This window comes from Trachypithecus francoisi, unplaced genomic scaffold (assembly GCF_009764315.1).
Source record: "Trachypithecus francoisi isolate TF-2019V2 unplaced genomic scaffold, Tfra_2.0 Lachesis_group18, whole genome shotgun sequence".
NCBI classification, from domain to species: Eukaryota; Metazoa; Chordata; class Mammalia; order Primates; family Cercopithecidae; genus Trachypithecus; species Trachypithecus francoisi.
The window spans coordinates 22,309,012-22,322,881 of NW_022681463.1; the positions used below are offsets into that span (position 1 = coordinate 22,309,012).

At 38.0% G+C, this 13,870-nt stretch overlaps 1 long non-coding RNA gene across 1 annotated transcript; it reads right to left on the minus strand.

The window, feature by feature from the left end:
* Nucleotides 1-1,251: 1,251 nt before the first annotated feature.
* LOC117063387 lies at nt 1,252-13,617 on the minus strand. Its single transcript, XR_004428895.1, has 4 exons — nt 13,587-13,617; nt 11,900-11,969; nt 2,643-2,684; nt 1,252-1,579 (listed from the first exon to the last, which is right to left on the minus strand). It is a non-coding gene; the product is annotated as an uncharacterized LOC117063387 (long non-coding RNA).
* Nucleotides 13,618-13,870: the final 253 nt, after the last annotated feature.

Here is a 13,870-nt window from a genome sequence, read left to right on the forward strand (position 1 = left end):
TTATGGCAAAAACCTTGAGGAGGTTTTCTTTTATCTAAGTTACATTGCCCCAAATAGAGGGTCCATTATGGTAGGAGGAATAGGGCTTTTGGTTGTAATGCATGCCTGTTCCAATGGTCTTTCCCTCAACACCAATGCTGCCACCAGTAATTCACTTTAAATAATTTGAGAATCATTCCATTAAGACTTAGTTTCAATTGAATTGAAGATGTGCCCTTAAAGTAGAATACTTTTAAGAAATGTGATTTTAGTATTATATTCTGGGCTCTGGTCATGAGTGTTGTTTTATGAGAAAAGATAAGGTGGGAGTTTAAAAATAAAACAATTACTCTAAAAGCAAAATTATGAACCATCTGGAGAAAGTTTAGTAATATAGGAAAACAATGATTCAAATTACACTGAAAAAATATGTTTCAGGCAAATTAGCATTTTTGCTTTTGTCTGAATATCTGGATACTTGTCATACGCTAGCCAGAATTAATCACTAAAAACACAGTCAGCTTATATTTTCATGATTACTTTCACTAGAATAGTTGCTTGTCAAATGTCAAAATCAATCTGGCTTATTTGCTGACTTTCTACTTTTATGTACCACTCTTCTTTTGTTATATTAATTTTTAGACATGCTCATTTAGATCCACAAATTCATTCCAATGTTAATTCATTCCAATGTTACACTCCTGAGATTATTTTCTCTGAGCCTTGTAAAAGGTCTTCTTTCTGCTAATTCAATCTCCCAAAAGCATTTTCACAATCAACAAATATGAATCATGCTATAACATTTTGCTAAATCTAATAATCTACATTTTCTCAGTCTTGGATATCACTCACCTGCAATTACCCCACTGAAATGGACTTTTGTAATTTTTATAGAATAAGATAACCAGATTATGTTAATTAAAGTTGGAAGGCAGGGGCCATGTGTTGCGAGCTACAGAACTTGGCTATCTAGAAGATAATATGTTAGGGGTTGATTATACTGAGGCTTCCTCGAAACCTTTTTAAAATGTGGAAATACTATTTACCCACCCTGTGAATTTTGTGATAAAGTTGAAAAAGTCCTGACCTCAGAATACTTACCATGTAGACTTCTTTCCTCGTGGATTTTTTTTTTTAACTTATATCTATTTTCCCCAGTTGTTATTTTAAGGTATCATAACTTATTTTATTGAGTAGATTAGGTCTTGGAAGCCATAGCTAATTTTTCTATGTGAAATAATTATCCTCACTAATCTTCATTTACTTAAAAAGTCTTTTCTAGGATATTTTGTTCATAAAATATAGAGAAATTCATTATGTAGATCTAAATATTTAATAGTTACATATTTAATAAGATAAAAACCTTCAATATATTTTCCTCACAAATAAAAGTAATGCTATAATAAATCACAAAATACAAAAAAAAAGCAACTTGGATTTTGATTTGGAATTATATCTTACATTTTTGAAGGGCGAACACTGACAACTGAAACAAAACATGATCTTTCACTGCTTGAATTCTGCTTCCTGGGATTTTGTTAAGGCTGATGGCTTTTTGTGTTGAAAAGCTTGATCTGGGCTTTGTATTGAAAAGCTTGATCTATAAAGAAATGCAGAAACATAACAATTCAAAGATAACAATTCAAAATATTCCAGTAAAGGACAAATTTGCCAGTGCTTTGCTAGAAATAAACAACAAATGAAGGTGGTGTGTATTTTTAGAAATATAGTTTGCATGCATTCAACAGTACACATTTTCTATACAATATGTGCTAGGTAGGCACTGGGGATAAAAAGATGAACAAAAATCGGCTTCCGCTCTTACGGAGCTCAGACTTGAACTCTGTGTACTTGAAAGGGCGGGTCCTTTGTATTAGTCTCACCTGAAGTGCTTAGTAAAAATGCATTCTGTATTTGAATCTCTGACAGTAAAGTCCTGAAATATGCATCATTGATATGTTGTAACAAACTTCTTTGGCAATTCTTTAGTGCCCCAGATTAAAGAAATATTGAAGAGATCTGGAATACTGCTGAGGCTGGGGTTAAAAGTGCAGTCCACAGGCCAAGTGTGGTGGTTCACACCTATAATCCCAGCACTCTGGGAGGCCAAAGTGGGCAGATCATGAGGTCAGGAGTTCAAGACCAGCCTGACAAATATGGTGAAACCCCATCTCTACTAAAAATACAAAAATATAGCCGGGCATGGTGTCACGTGCCTGTAGTCCCAGGTACTGTGAAGGCTGAGGCAGGAGAATTGCTTGAACCCAGGAGGCAGAGGTTGCAGTGAGCCGAGATCGCACCACTGCACTCCAGGCTGGGCGACAGAGCGAGACTTCATCTCAAAAAAAAAAAAAAAAAAAAAAAAAGGTGCAGCCCATAATTCCAACTGACCAGGATAATGTTGAGAGCATCACTCTGCCTTTCTTAGCATCAATTTCCTACTCCATAAAATGAGGGTGAAGGAACTTGACAGAGATAATATCTAAGGTCCCTTGCCACTGAGGCCTCTTTCAACTAAGGGCTGTTGTTTTATTATGGCGCTCAATGTTGGGCACAATAATACCTGGTTTCCCCTTTTTCTGTCAGCATTTTATCTTCCTGTTATTACCTCTGGGAAGGGATGATACATTAAAAATACAAAGATAAATAAAAGAATCAAATACTTAATATCTGAGCTTCAAAAGTCAACATCCAGGCAGAAAACACTATATTTAGAATATTAAATGAATCAGAACCACTATTTTCTTGAACTCCCTAAATCAAATGAACATTTCATGGGCTCATAGGATAGAGACCAACCTACTCAGATTAAACCACAATACCAGGGTCAAATGAGATACATTTGGTTACAGAAAAATGATACTAAGTTTTATACATCTTGCATTTGTATCCTGGGATTCACGATCGGTTGTATGTTACAAACATACTTGCTTGCAGTGTCTTACTCATCCTTCCAGACCCAGGTTAAGAGTTCACATTCTTGTGGAGTCTTCTAGTTCTCCTCTAACAAAACGCAGATATTGTCCATCTCTATTCCCACTGCAACTTGTATCTATTTCTATTACACTATGTACTTCATTTTCTGACAATTGTAGCTTGGATGTCTGACTTGCTGTGAGTCTCCAAGAGCCTCCAACAGGATCTTGAATCTGACTTTTGTTCTCATTCAGTGCCATGGATGACCACATCATAACTGCTCAGCAAACATGCCTGGGATCTATTGCCTTCGAGTTTGTAAAGTGTTTTGTCATGTTGGAGAGAGAAAGTGAATTTTTATAAAATGAAAACAGGGCCAAAATGACAAGAGATGCAAAGCGGAGAAGGCTAATGAAATTATGGCCATAAAAATCACTTAGCTTCCTGGCAGCCAGAGTGAAAAGACAATGGTGCTGAGCTCAGTAATTATCGTTTGTCATAGAAAGCTAAATTACTAGAAATGGCCAATATGTCCTAGTTCTGAACTCAGAAGAATTTCTCATGTGGCAGGATAGAAGTTCATAATAAACTCTCTTGATACATTAACAAGAAATGAAGCAATGTCTAAGGTAACATTATTTCACACACTTCTCCAGATACAAGGCAAAGTACACTAAAAAGATAATAATAATAAATAGAGATGAGGTCTTACTACATTGCCCAGGCTGCTCTTGAACTCCTGGCCTCAAGTGATCCTCTTGCCTTGGCCTCCCAAAGTGCTGGGATCACCAGGTAAAATATTTAATTGTAGTTCTGACGATACATTGCTACACTGGAAGAATTAATGTAATATAGCACATGCGTATCTTTTTCTTATGATCAGAATGAAAAAAGGGTGAAAGAGAATCTCAGGAAATAAATGACTAGCCTGTTCTGATCCTTCTGGAGAAGAAATTGTCTCCATAGGTTTTTCTGATGGGGATCTGTGAGGTGTAGATCGTTCTGTCTTGTTGATTGAAAGGCAACTGACTTGCTTTAGTATTTAGGCATTTAGGCAGTGAGGCTGACATCTGATAAAATAATTAGAGCTGAGCAAATGTTTCTTATCCCTGGAGGTCTGCTATAGTTAATACCTTCAGGCAGGGCCAAGACTTTTCTAAAAGAGGCCTTTTAGAAAGGCACACATGCTTTAACACAAAGTAAAATAGATCCTAGTGTTTCCTATCATTAAGAATGGACAAGATGAATTTAGCCGAGGGAACCGGGGTATCACAGGTTACCAGAAGGCTGCCATTAGCAATACTGTGACCTCGGTAGAATGTTTCATTCTTCACCACAATTGCATCACTTGTGAGTCTATGAATCAGCCTTCTCAAAGGTAAACTTAGTATGCGGTAAATTTGTATATGTCCACATTTTTACATAAAAGTTCATGTCGTTTGTTCTCAAGCAACTTTTTTTCCATCAAATCTATATCTCGTTTCTACAATCATAAGATTTTATTCCAAATATTTGGCCCATTAAAATGACACGACATTCACAGGCTTATTGAGTCACAGAATAGTGAGGTTGTTTTTATTCTTACATTTAGTCACTGAGGAAGAAGTTAAATAGGTTTAACTGCAACAAAGATCCTGACCACAGACATTTAGGCAAACAAAAAGATACAGAAAATATTTTCAATATTATTCTTAAAAACTTCCCAATTTTTAATATTTATAGTGGGCAAGCAAAAATAAAAATGTATTTACTGGGAATGAGGATTTAAAGACAGATTTTCCATGAAAATATAGAAAATCTTTTATTAAAATAGAACAAGTTGGCAGGGCATGGTGGCTCATGCCTATAATCCCAGCACTTTGGGAGGCCAAGGCGGGCAGATTACTTGAGGTCAGGAGTTCAAGACCAGCCTAGCCAACATGGTGAAACCCTGTCTCTACTAAAAATACAAAAAATTAGCCAGGTATAGTGGCAGGCATCTGTAATCCCAGCTACTCCAGAGGTTGAGGCAGGAGAATTGCTTGAACTCAGGAGGTAGAGGTTGCAGTGAGCCAAGATCATGCCATTGCACTCCAGCCTGGGCAACAGAGCGAGACTCCATCTCAAAAAAAAAAAAAAAAAAAAAAAGGTACAAGCGGCATTTAGTGACTTCTTCTAGTTTGCTGTGAGTCTTACAATTAGTTCTTATTTTACTCCTCAAGTTTATATCTGCTCTAATTTTATAATTTTTGCCCTTTTAAATATATTTTATTTTTGGAGCAGTGTTAGGTTCACAGCAAAATGGAGCAGAAAGTATAGAGTTCCCATATACTCCTAGAACCCCCTCCGTGGGCAGGCCCAGCCTCCCTCACTATCAACATGCTGCACCACAGTGGTACATTGCTTGCAAACGGTGAACCTACGCTGACAATCATGATCACCCCAAGTCCATCATTATCACCCCAAGTCCATAGTTTACACCCTCATGTTCACTCCTAGCGTGCCAGGCCAATTCTCCCTGACAATCACACACACAGGCCTGCACAGCACTTCAGTTACACAGACACATTTCCACAGCACTGCCTTAACGTTGAGCAAATAGTTAAACCTAGGAAATCAGTGCCTAGACATCAAAGCTAGAAATAAAATATTTAGTCAGTAGGAGCCTTGAATGGGCTTCTCCCTAACCAGGAGCAAGCCAAAATAATAGAGAGTCTTATATTCATAGTGCCAGGACCCTTCTCGGGTTGACAAACTCTGAGACGAGTCAAGGTAACAGAGGCAGCTGTTTGAATAGATTCATTGTGGAGTCTAAGGCAGCTCTCCGGACCAAGCTGTAAAGAAGATGAATTAGAAATAATCACTCCGATACCACAGTAGACAGGCATTGAAGGTACTGGGCCTCACAGCTTAATCGGACTTAGCAACCATTTTTTGGCCTTTGACCTTCTAGTTAAAGCAAAATTAGTTACCTATAGACAGGCGAATGCTGTGCTACAGGTAGGCACATAACCCCAACCTATATAAGCACTAAGAAAATTGTAACACTTTGAGTTGGTCTGGTGGAATTATCTCCAGCCTTCTCCCTGTATTCGGTTACAGCAATAAATTCTCTTCTTTCCTAGTTTGTCTGCTTCTCATTATTGGGCCTGGAGAAAATGCGGTTGGACCTGGCTTGGTTCTCGGCATACTAGCGTTGTATATTTTATCGGCTTTGAAAATGTCTAATGACATATATCCACCATTGTGTATCATATAGAAGAGTTTCAATGTACTAAAAACTTTATGTTCTATTTTCTCATTCCTCCCTCACCTCTATCCCCTGGCAACCACTGACCTTTTTACTGTCCTCATAGTGTTTTTTTTTTTTTTTTCCTAGAATGCCACATAGTTGGAACCATACCTTTTCCAATCAGCTTCTTTCACTCAGTAATACGAATTTCTGTTTCCTCCATGCCTATTCATGGCTTGATAGCTCATTTCTTTTTGGCACTGAATAATATTCCGTTGTCTAGATGTACCAGTTTACTGATCCACTCACCTACCAAAGGATATCTTGGTTGCTTCCCTGTTTTGACAATGATGAATAAAGCTGCTAGAAACATCATTGTGCAGGTTTTTGTGTGGACATAATTTTTCAGCTCACTTGGGTAACATACTGGAGAGCAGGATTCCTGTGTCACAAGAGTAAGTTTAGTTTTGTAAGAAACTGCTAAAGTGTCTTCCAAAGTGTCTGTACCATTTTGCATTTCTACCAGCAACAAACGAGAATTTTTACGGCTCCACATCCTCCAGCATTGGTGTTGTCAATGTTTTGGATTTTGGCCACGCTACCCGGCATGTAGTGGTATCCTGTCCCATTGTCGTTTGCATTTGCCTAATGATGCATGATGTGGAGCATCCTTTCAGATGCTTATTTGCCTTCTGTATATTTTCTTTGGTGATATATATGTTTAGGCCTTTTGCTCATTTAAAAAATCAGGTTGTTTATTTTCTTATTGTTGACTTCTAAGATTTCTTTGTATATTCTGGAGAACAGTCCTTTATCAGACATGTCTTGTGCAAATACGTTCCCCGAGTCTCTGGCTTTTCTTCCTATTCTCCTGACAGTGTCTTTCACAACATAGTAGTTTTTAATTTGAATGAAGCCCCGTTTTTTTTTTTTTTTTTTTTTTAACAGGTTGTGCACTTGGTGTTTTATCTAAAACATCATAGCCATAAATGACGCCATACAGCTTTTTGCTCATTATCTTCTAGTTTTGTGTTTTACATTTAAGTCTATAACCCATTTTGAGTTCATTTTTGTGAAGGGTGTAAGTCTGTTTCTAGATCCATTTTGTTCATGTGGATGTCCAATTGGTCCATCACCACTTGTTGAAAAGATTTTTCTTCACCTTATTGCCTTTGCCCCTTTGTTATATACCAGTTACCTATGTATTACGTGGGTCTATTTATTAGCTGTCTATTATGTTCCATTGATCTATATTTCTTTACTTTTGCCAGTACCACTCTGTCTTTATTACCATGGTGGAATATTTTTAAATGAAAGGAAAAAAGTTACGGGGACACAATAAAACAAAAGCCACTTCTGAGGTAGAATTTTTTCCAAGTGTTTGCAAATGTTAATATGTAGTTGAAGTTATAGATGTGTATGGAAATAACCTGCTTAGTTTTTTTGTTTTTGTGTTTTTGAGACAGGATCTTTGTCACACAAGCTGGAGTGCAGTGGCATGATCTCAGCTCACTGCAAACTCCATCTCCTGGGTTCAAATGATTCTCCTGCCTCAGCCTCCCGAGTAACTGGCATTACAGGTGTACACCACCACACCCAGCTAATTTTTGTGTTTTTTGTAGAGACAGGGTTTCTCCACGTTGGCCAGGCTTGTCCCAAACTACTGGCCTCAAGTGATCCACCCCCGTCAGCCTCCCAAAGTGTTGGGATTACTGGTGTGAGCCACTGTGCCCAGACTAGAGTTTTTTTTATTTTTAATTTTTACTTTTTTACATAAAGAGCAAGAAATTATACAATTCCCTTCTGTCCTATTCACAATTCTAATTCTCTCCTCTATCATACCAAAATTCCATAAAAGGCACATATCTATGCTGTCGACTTCCAATTCAGCTCTTCCATTCTTTCTTGCTTTCCCAACAGTTTATTTTAAAAAATAACAAAATAAAAAAGCTGGAAAAATTGTGCAATTAATATATAGCCTTCACTTAGAATCATCACCTCTCAATATTTTGCTACATTTCCTTTCTCTCTCTTCTTCACACTTATTCTCTCGCTCCGTTTTGCTACCTACTCCAAGGCTGGGGTAGAAAGTATGATCACGTTTCCCATGAGGGTGGGAATTGGGCGATAAGTGAACCACATACCATTTTCAAAGTAAAACTTGGTTGTGGAGCATCAAGACCTTAGAGTTCTAGGCAGCAGGTACAACCATCGGCAAGAGAATTGTTTAGGGATTTCTATTGAGGAAGATAAGAGAGTTTTTCAGAGTTTTGACAGGCCCCTTTTAGCTCGGCATGATCCTATGTGCCTAAAGGAAGGAACCAGTATTTAAACTGTAGCCTGGGTGAGTGTGGATATGCAGGCTCCCATGTTTCTGAGAGTTGTGCCAATATTTCTTTTTCCTTTTCCTTTCTTTTGAGACAGAGTTTCATTCTTGTTACCCAGGCTGGAGTGCAATGGCGTTATCTCGGCTCCCTGCAACCTCCGCCTGCTGAGTTCAAGCGATTCTCCTACCTCAGCCTCCTGAGTAGCTGGGATTACAGGCAAATGCCACCACACTACACTAATTTTTTTGTATTTTTAGTAGAGACGCGGTTACACCATGTTGGCCCGGCTGGTCTCAAACCCCTGACCCCAGGTTATTCATCCGCCTTGGCCTCCCAAAGTGTTGGAATTACAGGTGTGAGCCACTGTGCCCATCCGGGTTGCACCAGTCCTTCTTCCCTTCCTTCCTTCCCTCCCTTCCTCCCTCCCTCTCTCTTTTAAGACGGGTTCTCGCTCCGTCGCCCAGGCTGGAGTGCAGTGGTGTGATGTGGGCTCACTGCAAGCTCCACCTCCCGGGTTCACGCCATTCTCCTGCCTCAGCCTCCCGAGTAGCTGGGACTACAGGCGCCCACCACTACGCCCAGCTATTTTTTCTTTTTTTAAATATTTTTAGTAGAGACGGGGTTTCACTGTGATAGCCAGGATGGCCTCGATCTCCTGACCTCGTGATCCGCTGGCCTTGGCCTCCCAAAGTGCTGGGATTACAGGCGTGAGCCACTGCGCCCGCCCTGAGTTGTTCCAATATTTTTTTTGGGGGGGGACTGGGGTGGGAGACGGAGTCTTGCTCTGTCACCCAGGCTGGAGTGCAATGGCACCATCTCAGCTCACTGCAACATCTGCCTCTCGGGTTTAAGCCATTCTCCTGCCTCAGCCTCCTGAGTAGCTGGGACTACAGGCGTGCACCACCACACCAGGCTTATTTTTTTTTTATTTTAGTAGAGATGGGGTTTCACCATGTTGCCCAGGCTGGTCTCCAACTCCTGAGCTCAGGTAATCCGCCTGCCTTGGTCTCCCAAATTACTAGGATTACAGGTATGAGCCACCACGCCCAGCCACGTTATGCCAATATTTCTAAGAGAAGAGGTGATCAAAGAATCCAACTGATCAAGATAAGGAAGAGATAATCACCTGGGACTATAACAGCAAGGTTTAAAAAATGATGTGCCTCCAAGAAATCACAAGGAACACCCAAGACTGATTTGAGATTCAAGAGAATGGGGCCCCCGAAAGACATTAATTTTATATATAGGAAAATAAATTTATATTTGTTGATCATGGGACCTTATGGACTAAGATTTTTATCAGGTACCTTTATCACAATTAAAGTATCAGTTTATTAAGGAAAGTAGATACAAGTTTTAAAAATTGATAGTCAAACATCCCAATAATAAAGGAACTTTTAAAAGAACTCATGTCTCAAAATCTCACTATTCTGCTCTGATTTGTGTTTTTCCGATTGTTTCCAGTTCTTGAAGACGTCCACATATAATTTGACAAAGATGTAAACATCGTGCAGATGCTGCATTGAAACCTGATTTTTATCTTAGCTTTATATTGTAAACATTCTATATGATACACCGTTTTTACATTTATATTTTAATCATTGTATGCCAGTCTGTCACATATCAAAATCTACTTCAATCACGTTTTCCAATTTTTGGATGTTTGGGATTTTTTTTGTTTTTCTTATAATAAAGAATTTTGCAAAGTACATTTAGGGCTCTAAAACATTCATAGGGCTAATCCTTTAGGAATTATCTTCAGCTTAAATTCCCAGAAAAGAACATTCTCCTGATGCCGATTGACTAATGTTACGGTTACTGATTTATAAAATACTTGGCTTTATTTTTGTCTTTGATATTGTTAGGGTAGTTATGTTTGCACGGAAAAAACGTCAATGGTAAGTATTATTGTTTTAAATGTTTCCATGTTAAGTGAAAATCTTTAAACTTTGAGGAAGCTTAAAATCATGCTACACAAAGATGCCAGTATTGGTCACAATAAAATAAAAAGAAGGGTGTAGATGAAAAAGCAATGGGTGAACAATATTTTAAGGTAAGGAAAAAGATTAAGGCAAGACAAAATAAAATGAATTCAAATGTACATATTTGTTTTCTACATGACAGTATAAGAATACCTCCTGCAGGTCACAGTGAAGATTTTTGTTGCCTTTTAAAAACAAGTGTTTGCCAAAGACGTCAAGGAATATGAGATTATGTAAAGTGACCAAATCTTTGACTTATTGGCATTCCTGAGAGAAGTAAAAGTAAACAACTATTTGAGGGAATAATTATTTGAGGGAATAATTTAGATAAATCTCCCTAATCTTGCTAGAGAAGCCCAAAATCAATGCTAAAGAAAACAATCTTAAAGACAGCTGGAGAAAACGGTCAAATCATCTATAAAGGAAAACCAAGCAGGCTAACAGTAGACTTTTCAGCAGAAGTCCTACAAGTCAGAAGAGATTGGTGGCCTACTTTTTGCCCCTTTAAAGAAAAAACATGCCAAAATTTTAGAATGTTATATCCTGCCAAAGTAAGCTTCATAAATGAAGGAGAAATAAAGTCTTTCTCAGACAAGGAAATGCTGAGCGAATTTGTCACCACCAAACTGGACCTATAAGAAATGATCAAAGGAGTTCTAAATATGGAAACAAAAAGACAATTTTTACCATCAGAAAAGCTTACATATGATGGCCAGGCGTGGTGGCTCATGCCTGTAATCCCAGCACTTTGGGAGGCTGAAGGGCAGGCAGATCACCTGAGGTCAGGAGTTTGAGACCAGTCTGGCCAACATGGTGAATCCCTATCTCTACTAAAAACACAAAGGTCAGAGATGCTATAAAGCAATGAAAAACTCCAAACACGATCAAAACTACAGAATAACTAGCTAATAACACTACGACAGTAACAGAACCTCACATATCAATATTGACCTTGAATATAAAGGGCCTAAATGCCCAGTTTAAAAGATAAAGTGGCAAATTGGATTAAAAAGACAAGACCAAACCATCTGCTATCTACAAGAGATGCATGTACTGGCTAAAGATACATACAGACCCTAAGGAAAAGGATAGAAAAAGATGTATGATACAAATAAAAAACAAAAGTGAGTAGGAGTAACCATTCACTTATCAGATAAAACAACTTCAAACTAACAACAGTACAAGGACAAAGAAAAGCTTTATATAATGATAAAGCATTCAATACAACAAAATTTAGCTATCCTAAATATATATGCACCAAACACCAGAGCACCTAGATCCATAAAACAAATACTATTAGACCAAAGAAAACAGATTGATAGCAATCCAGTAATAGTGGGGTACAATCAATATTTGGGTAATGGGTATACTAGAAGCCCAATCTCCAGCATGATGTATGTAATACCCATGTAACAAATAAATACATGTACCCCACTGAATTTAAAATACAATTAAAAAAATATAAACAAGTGTTTTTATCTTACCTCAAAAGTCATTTGGCCCTTGCATCTGCAGAAACAAGGAAAATCCAGTCAGTTGTTTTTTTCCTTATTTCTAGGAAGAAAGGTTTATCTTGTATAGTATTTCTCAAGAAAAATAACCCAATAAACAGACAAGAAAGAACAATACTGTCTCCAAAATTCCTCACTCTGAAATTAACTAATGATGCCCAAAGATTAGAAATAGACATTGTACATGTTACACATACCTATTTATACATATTTTGCACACAAAAAAGTGCAAGTTTAAAAATTTCCCAATCTTGCATATTAGTTGATTCATATTTTTCAATATTTTTTCTTGAAGTGACATTACTCCATTACTGTATCAGAACATTTTTAAAGAGAATCATATTTTTTTCCTTGAAGATCTGAGACCATGAAAATTATGGACCTTATCAGTTTAAATGGTTCTTTAATGAATTAGTGATTCAAAAGAAGATTGCCTAGGAAGAAATCAATGCCATTGTTGATCATTATTTGATTTTCAGTTATAAAATAGACACTTTTAATGATGTGGATGCTTCCAAATATGTATGTGGTAAATTGTTTGCAATTTCCTCAGCATTTCAAAAGTGAGTGTCTTCAGATTAGAGTTTCTAAATATATCCCTGTTCAAGGGGGAAAAAAACCAAGATGTCTCAGTTTTCTAATTTTGGTCCGTATCTGTTGGATAATATAAAGGAAAGTGCACCTGCTGCCATGTGGCTACAAGTTTTTATAGCATATTAGAGAGTCAAGCAGTTTGGTGTGGCAAGCTCACACAACCTCGTGGCAATAACTCAGCAAGTGTGATCAGAAAGGCAAGGGTGTGCTTAGCATCAGTGAGGCGAGTCATAAATAACCCAATGCCAATCCTTTGAACACTGACCCAATGCTTTAATTTTGAACGGTAAAATCCAACTACATATCTACTAGACGTACCATCCAGTCTGGAACCCTGATTCTTTCTCCTCCTAAGGAAGCCACATTTCTTCTGTGAATCACTGACCCATGTTGCTAAAGCAAAACATAAGAAAAGCTGTTCCTGCACCGAATCCCTGTTGGCCACATCATAACCCGTGTGATTGTGTCTATGGAAACAGGAGTAAAAGCCAGTGGAATGCTCTTTCCTATTTCAAGGAAAATGTGTTTTCTTGGGTAGTATTTTCCAAGATAGTAAGTTGAAAACAAATAAACATCAGCCCTCATCCCATTCTTTATTCTGAAACTGATGATACCAATAAATGTAAGAAAGAGTTACTGTTGAATATACATAATCGAGTGCATTCGTAGGTGAATATTGTGCTGCCACATAATCCATCACCTGCTTTACTTACTCACCAGGACAACATATATTAAATTTGCATAATTTTTTTTTCCTGAGAAAATGACAAAACATTAAGCCATGTTGCTTTTAAAGTACATACTCATGTAAGTAACCCCTATTAAACAGTATTTTATTCTGCAGCTCTATATTATATGGGGACTAAAGAAAATATTTTGGTTTGCTTTCGCTGCATAACAAACTACTTCAAATGTTGGTGAACTAAAATAGCAACTTTTCCCCAGTAATAGGTCAGTTGGACAGTTCTGATATGAGCCAGCTTGGTAAGACTGGATCATGTAGGAGGGCCCCACTCATGTGTCTGTGGCCTTAGCTGGTTCAGCAGACTTGGCATGCCTTGCTTACCTGCTCTGTCATACTCCAGGAGGCCAGCCTGGGCCAATTCACACGGTGACAAAAGAATTCCCAGCAGCAAAGAAAGAGTGAGCTCCAAGGTGCAAACACTGGCCACACTCTGCTTCAGTTGCATTTGTTTAGGCCTCCCTAACCATAGTAAGTCACATGGCCATGCCTAGATTCAAACGGTAGAGAAGTAGGCTCCATCCCTTGATTGGAGTGAATGAAAAATACTGTGGGTGGTTTTTTGTATTGGTTTGGTTTTTAAAAATCTATCACAGAGAAATGCCAGA